The following is a 10,574-nucleotide window of genomic DNA, read 5'->3' on the forward strand; positions in this document are numbered from 1 at the left end:
CCAGGGCTATTACAGGAGTCTACAGCGGGTCCCCTAAGAAAGTGACATGTAATCTGACATCTGAGGGCTGAGGGGGTTACTCAGCTGTGGGGTGTGTGTGTGTGTGTGTGTAGGGGTTGTTGTGTATGTGTATGTGTATGGGTGTGAGTATGCATATGGGGAGGGAATTGGGGGTAATTCTAAAAAGAAGTAACATCATGAGGCAGGAAGGATGCTTGCAGGTTTGAGAAAGGCCTGGAAGGCTGGAGCATGTGAGAAAGGGCCCGAGCCAGGCTGCAGGGGAGGCTGCAGCAGAGGCTTGGCCAGGGGCTGGAGGGGCAGGTTCACTGGTTTTGAAAAAGTACAATGACATATGCAGAAAACACAGCTGTATTCTGTGACTTCAAATGTTATCTTCTTGAACATTACTTATTTTAATCAACTCTACCACCAGCTCTGTGAATTCCACTTCCACATTTCTGCATTTTAATAGCTAGGTAAGGAAACGGAATTTCTAAGAAATTGTGTGCTTTGTCCAAAGTCAGTAGGAAAACTCTGAGCAGAGGCCACTTTGAAAAGTGCAGAGGTCGGGCTCTGTGTAGGGCAGGATGAGCCCACAGCGTGTTTTGAGGCGATTCGGGGCTCTGCTGACAGCTGGCCTGCTCTTCCTTTGTGCTTTCATGCCTTCTGAAAGCACAGTCCAGGCCGCTTGGGGTGCTTGCAGTCTGTGGCCTACAACCTGCTGAGACTTGATAAAATGACTCTAACCAGTAGATGGCAGTGAGACCACAGCTGCTCCAGCCAGCCACGGCCACCTGGGCTTCGCAGGGAATACACTTAATGAACAGCAGAGGGCCCCAAGGCCTCACTGCCTGCTGCAGAGTGCAGCTGGTTCCGGACTCCTCCAGGGAACAGTCCTCCCTGTCTGCACCCTACAACACACACACTGCTTCCTCTACACCTGCTCAGAGTCCTGGGCCATTTATACACAGTGACTATCACACACATGCACCCCTTAAGCCCTATCAGCTCTCCAACTGAGACAGGGCCACTGAGTGGCGAAATCTCGAGGTTCAGAGGGAGCTGTCATCTCTGCTCTATCCCCTCATCTCCACTTCAGCCACAGGGTGTGCCCCCCGTCAAACACACGTTTGAATGGCAGGACTTAGTAGACAGCCGAGGCCAGAAAGGGCCCAGCTGGGTCTCTCAGCATGTCCAGTAGGAACAACAAGAAAGTGAAGAGCTAGGACTTATTGTGGGCGTCTATGTGCCCAGCATGGATCCCTAGTGGCACAGTGGCTAAGCACTTGGCCTCTAACAGAAAGGTTGGTGGCTCAAAGTGACCAGCCACTCTCCTGGAGAAAGCAAGCCTGCTTCCACAAAGCTTCTACTCTTGGAAACCTTGTGGGGCGGTTCTACTCTGTCCTATAGGATTGCAATGAGTCAAAGTGACTTGGGTTTGGGTTTATATGCCCAGCACAGTGACCATGAATATATCAAATGAGACTTTATATACATAATACATAATTTTACATTGCAAATGAAGTTGTTGTTGTTGTTGTTGTTAAGTGCTGTCGAGTCGTTTCCGACTCATAGCGACCCCATGCACAGCAGAACGAAACACTGCCCGATCCTGCGCCAGCCCCACAATCCCTGCTATACTTGAGCCCATCATCGCAGCCACCGTATTGATCCATCTTGTTGAAGGCCTCCCCCTCTTTCATCGACCCTCCACCCTACCAAGCATGACATCCTTCTCCAGGGAATGGTCCCTCCTTACAACATGACCAAAATAGGTGAGACGAAGTCTGGCCATTCTTGCTTCCAAGGAGCACTCTGGCTGCACTTCCTCCAGGACAGATCTGTTAGTTCTTTTAGCAGTCCACGGTACTTTCAGCATTCTTCGCCAGCACCACAACTCAAAAGCATCCACTCTTCTTCAGTCTTCCTTATTCATTGTCCAGCTCTCACATGCATACGAGGCGATTGGAAATATCATGGCTTGTGTCAGGCACACCTTAGTGCTCAAGGACATTTCCTTGCTCCTCAGCACTTGAAACAGTTCCTTCGCGGTTGACTTTCCCAATGTTACACGTCGTCTAATGTCCTGACTGCTGCTTCCGTTGGCATCGATTGTAGAACCAAGCAACGTGAATTCCTTGACAACCTCAATCTTCTCTCCATTTATTGTGATGCTGCTCATTGGTCCAGTTGCAAGGATTTTTGTTTTCTTTCTATTGAGACATAATCCATACTGCAGACTGTATTCTTCAACCTTCATCAGTAGGTGCCTTAAGTCATCCTCATTTTCAGCAAGCAAAGTTGTATCATCTGCATATCTCAGGTTGTTAATGATTCTTCCTCCAATCCTGATACCACGTTTTTCTTCATATAGTCCAGCTTCTCGGATTATTTGCTCAGCATATAGATTGAATAAGTGTGGAGAAAGGATACAACCCTGACGCACTCCCTTCTTGATTTTAAACCATGTAGTGTCCCCTTGTTCTGTTTGAACGACAGCCTCCTGGTCAAGGTACAGATTCCTCATGAGTACAATCAAGTGCTCGGGAATTCCCATTCTTCTCATTGTTATCCATAATTTGTCATGATCCACACAATCAAATGCCTTTGCATAGTCAATAAAACACAAGTAAACATCTTTCTGGTATTCTTTGCCTTGAGCCAAGATCCATCTGACAACAGCTATGATATCCCTTGTTCCATGTCCTCTTCTGAATCCGGCTTGAACCTCTGGAAGTTCTCTGTCAATATACTGCTGCAAACGTTTCTGAATTATCTTCAGTAAGATCTTACTTGCGTGTGATATTAATGATGTTGTTCTATAATTTCCACATTCTGTGGGATCACCTTTCTTTGGAATGGGCACAAATATGGATCTCTTCCAGTCAGTTGGCCAGGTAGCTGTCTTCCAAATCTCTTGGCATAACTGAGTGAGTGCCTCCAATGGGGCATCTGTTTGTTGAAATATCTCAATCGGTATGCCATCAATTCCCGGAGCCTTGCTCTTCATCAGTTCTTTCATTGTAACTACACTTTAAACAGCAGACAAGTGGTTTAGTCACTTCTCTACTGTCAGATAACCACCTAGTTGTAGAAAAGAGGTTCAGACCTAAAGTTGCCTGATTCCAAACCCTCTGTTCTGTCTATAGCCCTGACGTCCCCTATAACACTGGAACAACGGTAAGGTTCAATTCTCTGAAGGGAATTTTTTGTCACTTGTAATTGTTTTCCCTTTCCCAAATAGAGTACAGTTGAATTGAACAACAAATTTTACCAACTGCTAACTAGAAACTTTTCTAGCAAAGGCAGGTTCTGGCTAATTGGAAGCTAACATGGAACTCTAGCTGAACAGGATTTTCAGTAGTTGCATAATACACAGCTTTCTATGATCATAATAGCACCTAAAAAGTTCAAATATTGTGTCCATTTTAAAACAAAGTTAAATGAAAATGGCAGTGCTTATTTCCCAAAATGTTAATAAATAAAATAAAAAACTGCACATTGAGGTAAAACGTCAATGAGTGCTGACCCAGGGGTCTTTTGCATGCAGCTGACAGCCAGTAGCAAAGCCCCTAGAATCAGCACTGCGAGGCCACCTCATAAATCAGTATGGGTTTAAGTGTCATTAGTAGAATCAAGTTCAAAACAATGAATGCAATGATCCTTCTCTCCTCTGCCTTGGTCAGACCAGTTGTGGTGATGCTCAGTTCTCGTTATGACATTTTGAAAATGGGTAAAATGATCCAGGAGAAACTGGATGGCCAGATAGTCATCTAGGCCAGACATCCCTGGGGCCTCCAGGCTGAAGAAGAGCCAGTGTGAGGAGAAGGGCACCCGCATTCAAATGTACGAAGAGATAGGCTGGGGGCTCTCAGTGATCAGGTGAAAGCCTAGGAACAGAACATACAGCGGCAGAGTGTATCTCGTTTAAGGAAGATCTGCCTTACAGTGGAATAGGTGTACTGGTGAAGGGATCGATGAGAAATGCATGCAAGTAGTCCCCTTCACATATGCCATGTGCAAGACCAGATGCTAGGGTACGAAAGTCATGGAAGAGGCTCTGTCCCTGCTCTCACTGAGGCTTTGGTCTGGTGGTAAACACATGGGCATTACCACTGTGGGGTGTGAAATGCACTAGAGGTAGCAATAGGGTGTAAGAAGCCCATCGGAGAGCCACCTACACCAGTCTGGGAGGTCAGAGAAGGATTCCCCAAGAAAGATTTGGAGACCTGGATAGTCAACAGGAGTCAGCTGGATTAAAGAAAGTTTGAGAAAGAGGACTGGGAACAATCCATCTTCCCAAACAACAAAGTCCTGTGACTTCCTACAGCTACGGGACCTTTACAACACACACACACACACACACACACAATTTCTCCATTATCTACTGCTGCCTAACAAATCGCCCCACCATGTTGTGGCTTATAACCATAACCATGTATTGCTCATGATCTTACAGCTTGGGTTGGGCTTAGCTGGGTGGTGGTTCTCATTTGTCTGGGGTTCCCCGTGGGACTTGTTAGCTCACCTGGGTGGATGGTTCAGAAGGCCTCACATTGCTTGCAGTCAGTACTACATTTGCTGTGGACCTCAGTTCTTGTCCACTTGGGCTCTCATTTTCCAGAAGGCTACACAGAGCTTCTCTCTATGGTGGTCTCAGCAGCATTCTAAGAGGTCAAAGGAAGACATTTCAGTGCATCTTGGGCTGGCCCTACGGCTCCCATAGGGTCCCTTTCACCAGATGCTATTGGTCAAAGCAAGTTCAAGACAGCCAGATCTAAAGAAAGAGGAAATAGCCTCCTCTTTTTCCACGGGAAGAGCTGCAAAATAGTATGGCCATTTTTCTCAGTCTACCACAATCATGCTGAGAAAACCCAAACTAGATCCATTAAAGGGAAGTCTAGTGAGGGAAAGCTTGAGCTCAGTCTTGAAGGATGAGTAGTATTTTATTACGGACAGCAGTGGAAGGGAGGGGCTGGAGTGCACAGCTGGCATATTTGAAGGAAGTTGCATGGTTTGGCATCAAAGGATCATAGTGCAAACTGTGGGAAAGGACATAGCAGGAGAAGCACATCCCCACACAAATGGCAGTGTCCCACACTACACTGAGGTGCCTATGATCTTAAATAAATACTGATCTTATCCAGATAATCCTAAGGTCATGGTCATGAAGGGCCTTATAGGATCAATGGAAGAATTCGGCAAGAGAAAATGTGGATCAGGGAATTAATACGTTTGATCGTTATATATCTGAATTGCCATTTCATGGACCCTTCCTAAAGTAGCCCCTGAAAATTTTCCTTTTGACAGATTTCAGATCCTTAGTTATTGGTGTGTTCTGTATCACCTGGCTTGGTCATCCCTACGAGTTCTGATTCCTTGTTCTGATTGCGTAATTTCACTCGGAATAGATAACCAAACAGCAAACCCACTGCCATCCAGCTGACTCTGACTCATAGTGACCCTGTAGGACAGAGGAGAACTGTCCCATAGGGTTTCCCAGGTTGTAAATCTTCATGGACGCAGACTGCCTCATCTTTCTCCCACAGAGTGTCTGGTGGGTTCAAACCACCATCCTTTTGGTTAGCAGCCAGATGTTTTACCCACGACACCACAGAACTCCTTGGAGTAAAGGAGAGGTGTAATTTTCTCAAGATGTCACAGAGTCCCCATCTGACTTCCTGGTGGACACCTGGACCCGAGACTCCATTATAAGGGCACATTAACATTTAAGCCAATACACACAGTCCACTGCCAGTTGGATTTCCTCGGGATTTGTTTTCCTTATCTTAATCAGTAGAGAAAGGACATTCTATTACTGAAAAGTTAAGAGAAGAAGAATTGAAACAGCCCTCAACTTTTTGGCAAAGCCAGGATCGAGGTGACTTAGATGGCCCAGGGTCATTTGATGGTCAAATGATCTAAGCCACTGGGGACAGCCAGCACACATTTCCTCGCATATTTGGTGGCTCTACTGGGCAGGAACAAAGCATGATCTAAAATTCAAGTGCAAACTCTCTTTTTCGAGCAAATCCTTCTGTCATTTTGAGGCAGCTGGCAACACGTAGGCTTTATGCTCAGAAAGTCTATTCAGAATCAAGCAGACACACGTTCTAGCAAGCATGACAAGTGGCTTCCGCTCCCTAACTACCTCTCTTTGTTCCCTTATCCTAAAGGAGCATCTGTAGAAATATAAATCAATAGCCCAACAACATTTAATAGTTATCAGTTGGAATGCGGGTTATTCAATCACCCTTAATGCTGGCAAAAGCTACTCTTTTGTTTTGCTGTGGGGAGAAGTGGAGTCGCTTAGAGGTAGCAGAAGGAAGCATCTCTAGGCTCAAACGCATTTTGTGTTAGATGAGCTAGACTCAATGAAGAGACGTGCCCTTGGGCCTCAGGTTGCCTTTGTTTTGCTAAGATAGGAAGGATCGCCCCCCCCCCCCCAACCAGACAGGCCTGGGGCCCATTTTGCTGTAGGGTGGGTTCATTCACCACTAGATCTGTTTGGCTAACAAAGACAAATTGCCTCATACGTTTTAGAAGGCCTTAAAAAATTAGGTGAGTGAATCTAATGTCCAGCCAACACATGAGCCCACAGTCAGCAAAATGGCACCCAGCCAGAGAGACTCCTCATCGTTGGTTTGCACAGAAAGAGAACAGGCAGCAGCGTTGGGCTGCCACACCCCTTGGTCTTACTTGACTCCCCTGCAGTCATTGAGATGGAGGCAGCATTATTACTTCCATTTGCAGATGAACAAAATCAGGTTCAGAAACATCAGAACCGTAAGGTAGAAAGAGCATGGATGTTGTAGACATACAACCTTTAGCTCCAGTTCTGTCTCCACTACTCGTTTCCCATGACTTTTACAAGGTCTTTAAATTTCTGTGAGACTCAATGTCTTCAACTGCATAGTGGGGATGATAATGCCTATCTCAAAGGCTTGATGACCAAAGGAGAATCTATGTACACACACACTCACATACACAATACATGAAACCAGAAAATTATTTTATCAAGTGGTTATTATGGAGTGAACTCTGGCGTTAGACTACTTGGGTTCAAACTCTAGCTTTGCTTTCTGCCCAAGGTCACACATCAGAGCACTGCTTTAGTCTCGTCAAGCCACGGCTCCTTACTTTAAAAAGGAGCATAATAACAGCAGCTTCCCCAGCGGGTGGCTGTGACGTTTAAAGCCGTCCAAGGCAGGTAAAGCCAAGAACAAGCATTCATGAAATGGTGAGGACAGTGTTAATGACTCTCTTATCCCTGAAATGGTTTGCCCAGGGTCACACAGTGTGGAAGGCCAGAGCCAGAGTCAAATGCCAGGCCTTCTAACTATAGATTCTAGTATTTTTCTACCAGGAGACAGATCCACAGAGCTAAGGGCAAGGGTGGGAAACATCTGAAATGCCAAGAAAAGACTTTGACAACTTCTGAGACAATGGAAGCGTGAGAGGGCTGTCCTAGTGCCTTCCTCACGCCAGAAGAGAAAAATCATCTTCCCCTGGGCTATTTCTTGGGGTACGCTGAACTAATGTTCTGCTAAGAGTCTTTTCCCTCTACCGACATCACCTATGTTCAGTGGTCATTTCTGTAGTTTCAGCCTTACGTACAAGCAGGGATGCTCTTCTCATTGATAGGAGACACTCCTGTTGATCTTGAACCACATGGCATGGGCAACTAACATGTCCACATTTACACAGAGCCACGTGGGTAAAATCCACAGCCATCGGTGAGTGCACCACGAGACGATAATAGAGGAGGTCTAAAATGCGCTTCACAGCATTCTCATTGCTGCCAACACCCTTTGCTTTGCCACTGTTCCCTGGGCATCCTTTTCTTTGGGAATCATATGCCTGTTTTCTCACTCAGATGGGAAGAAAACCTTGGAACCGGAAGCCTTTCCTTGCCTTCTGAGTAGCTGGGCCAAATAAGAATGCTGGTCTCTGGGAACTCGAAAGTGTGGATTCTAATCACGCCTGGGCTGTGAACTTGACCTCGATTTGGAGCAACTCACCTGTCCAACCAAATCTTGCCTTTCTCCATCCAGAAAACAAGGGCGTCCAGCTAGATGGACCTCTGTGTTCTCACCCAGCAGGAGATGTGGTTTCTTTTTGGATAAACGACAGCCCAAAGCTGCTTTGGATCCAGCAGTTCCACAGTTTGTCACTACAGCCTCCAGGACTAGCCATCTGACCCTGCATGGTTTTCATTAGCCTCCTGAACCAACAAGCAAGAGCTGGGCATGGGAACAGCTGAGCCCATCTGACTCTTCTGCAACGGCTGCTCCTGTCCCCTCTCAGTCCGAGTGCACACTGAGTCCCTCATTACTCTTTGGCAAAATGCCTTCTCCTTTGACTGGGACAGCCTGTGTCCACTAGATCAATGGCCCAGATTGTAGACATTTGGGAGTTTTCTTTCCTTTTTTAAAATTTCTACTGTAATAAGAAAAAAAAATCGTTGACAAGAATTCTAATTTAAGTTATGAAGGGTTTTACTTAAATCCACAAATGCAATGAGAACCAGACCTGGGCCTGCAAGTGGGGCCAGACACAATGGCTTGGATTAAGGCCCAAGAATCAGCTTCAGTTTTGAGGTTAAAGATTGCTCTTTCTTTTGCAGCTCTGTCAGATCCTTACCATCACTTCAGCTTAATTGATTTGGGGAAACTGAATGCTATGAATGTGTACATTGGCTTCTGTCCCCCCAAAATTAAGCTTTAAAGTAGCTCACAAGTCTCCCAACTGTTGAGCGCAGAGACTTGCTCCTCAGTAAAAGCTTCAAGCTTTGATTTTGGGTTTAGGAAGCCCTTCCCGGCTCCTCATGTACTCAGCTGATTGAGGCCTGCCTGAGCCCTGTTGGGATCACCTCAGTAGCTCCCCGTGGGGGAGGGGCTACAGACTCAAGTACAAGAGCATCCATGAGCTAGACTGGGGCTCTGCTTGGCTCAGTGGCTTTACCATTCTGAGACCTTAGTCCAGGTTGTTTAACCTCTTGGGGCCCCAGTCAGCTTTCTCCACTGTAAAATGCAACTGGTAGTCCCTGCCTTGAAGCCCTCATGGGGCTACTCTGCTGGGATACTTCCTGAAGCTCCCCAACTTGCTCTTTAGTATCTGTGGGCCACCTTGGCCTTCTGACTCTTTATTATTTTCTGGTGTCTCTGAGACTTGGCAAGGGCTGGTCCGTCTTCGGCTTGATGAACTTTGATTCATTCTTCCAGACCCAGATCAAGTGTTTTCACAGCCAAGTAGTGTTTCTTGACATTCTAGGCTGAGTGACCCTCTTCTGTGCTCACCTGACACCTCATATAAACTTCGGCTTGGTTGTTGGTGTTGTCAGGTGACTTTGAGTTGGGTTTTGAGTTCCAGCTACACCATGTGATGGAGGAGAACCACTCTATAGGGTTTTTAGGCTGTGATCCTTACAGGAGCAGATCCGTCAGGTCTTTCTCCCACAGAGAACCGACAATCTTTCAACAGTAAGTTTTAACACTAGTTGAGCCATTTAACTATTGTGCCATCAGAGAACTCAAAGTAACCCCCCCCCCAAATGCTCACAGATCTGTGGCAGATGTGTGATAATGTAATGGTCTGTTTTCAGCACCTCGTACCCCTACAGTGGTTACTGGTATTTTATGCAGGTAGCTGTTGGTGAGTCACAGTGAAGAATATAGCTTATGTCAACACACTGGTCGTGGAGAAGGTCCTACTGATGAGAAGAAAAATGATGTGGGGGTAGCCTAATATAAGTCAGCACAATTTATTTATTTTGCCTCATTGAATGTCTTCAAATTCTGATAGTGTATATGGTGGTGATGCAATTTGAAAGATGAAGAGGTCAACTCTGAATGAGTTGAAGCAACTTCCTGTGTCTTTTGGGTCCTGTGGGAAGCAGACACTGAGGTAGAGTTAGCAGTGCAAGTGGAGTGGAGTTACCATGGATGTTTAGAGTGGTGGCACTTTTGAAACATAAAAAGGAGAGGAAGCAGAATTTGATAGGGAAATCCTCAGACTGCAGTGTGGACTCACACCTGTGGAATGAAAGCAGGGAGGACTCAATATTGGGCAGGAAGACTCATAGCCAATGATGCACAACTGACAAAGTCATGGCCAATACAACAGGGAGCTCCTGCTAGAAACGTCCCTCACTGGACAGACATGGCTGTGCTCTAATCTCCCCCCGTGCTCAGAAGCTGAGGCGGACACTGTAGCTGCAAGCTGTCAGCTAATAGCACGCCTTGCCACACTTACTCTAGATGTCCCAGCAAAGCCATGACTTGAGAGTGGATCAGTCTGACTTTAAAGCCCATTTTTTTACTACACTACACTTCTGAGGCTTAAGGGGCATTCCGTTACATGTCCTGAAATACACTTTCAAAGATTAAATACCGAGCAAGATTAGCATGACAGCAATATAAATATGGCACTACCATTTAAGGTCTTATGTGAAGCAAGATTCAAGGTGACCTTCTGATTCACAGTCTTGCTTCCATTACTCTTGTCTCCTCTCTTAAAACTGTATCTTGGCAGGACCTACATGGATCATATAATATAATGAATAATTAAAAGTT

This window comes from Orycteropus afer, unplaced genomic scaffold, assembly GCF_000298275.1.
Source record: "Orycteropus afer afer isolate SDZICR_OR568_19922 unplaced genomic scaffold, OryAfe1.0 scaffold00057, whole genome shotgun sequence".
NCBI lineage: Eukaryota > Metazoa > Chordata > Mammalia > Tubulidentata > Orycteropodidae > Orycteropus > Orycteropus afer.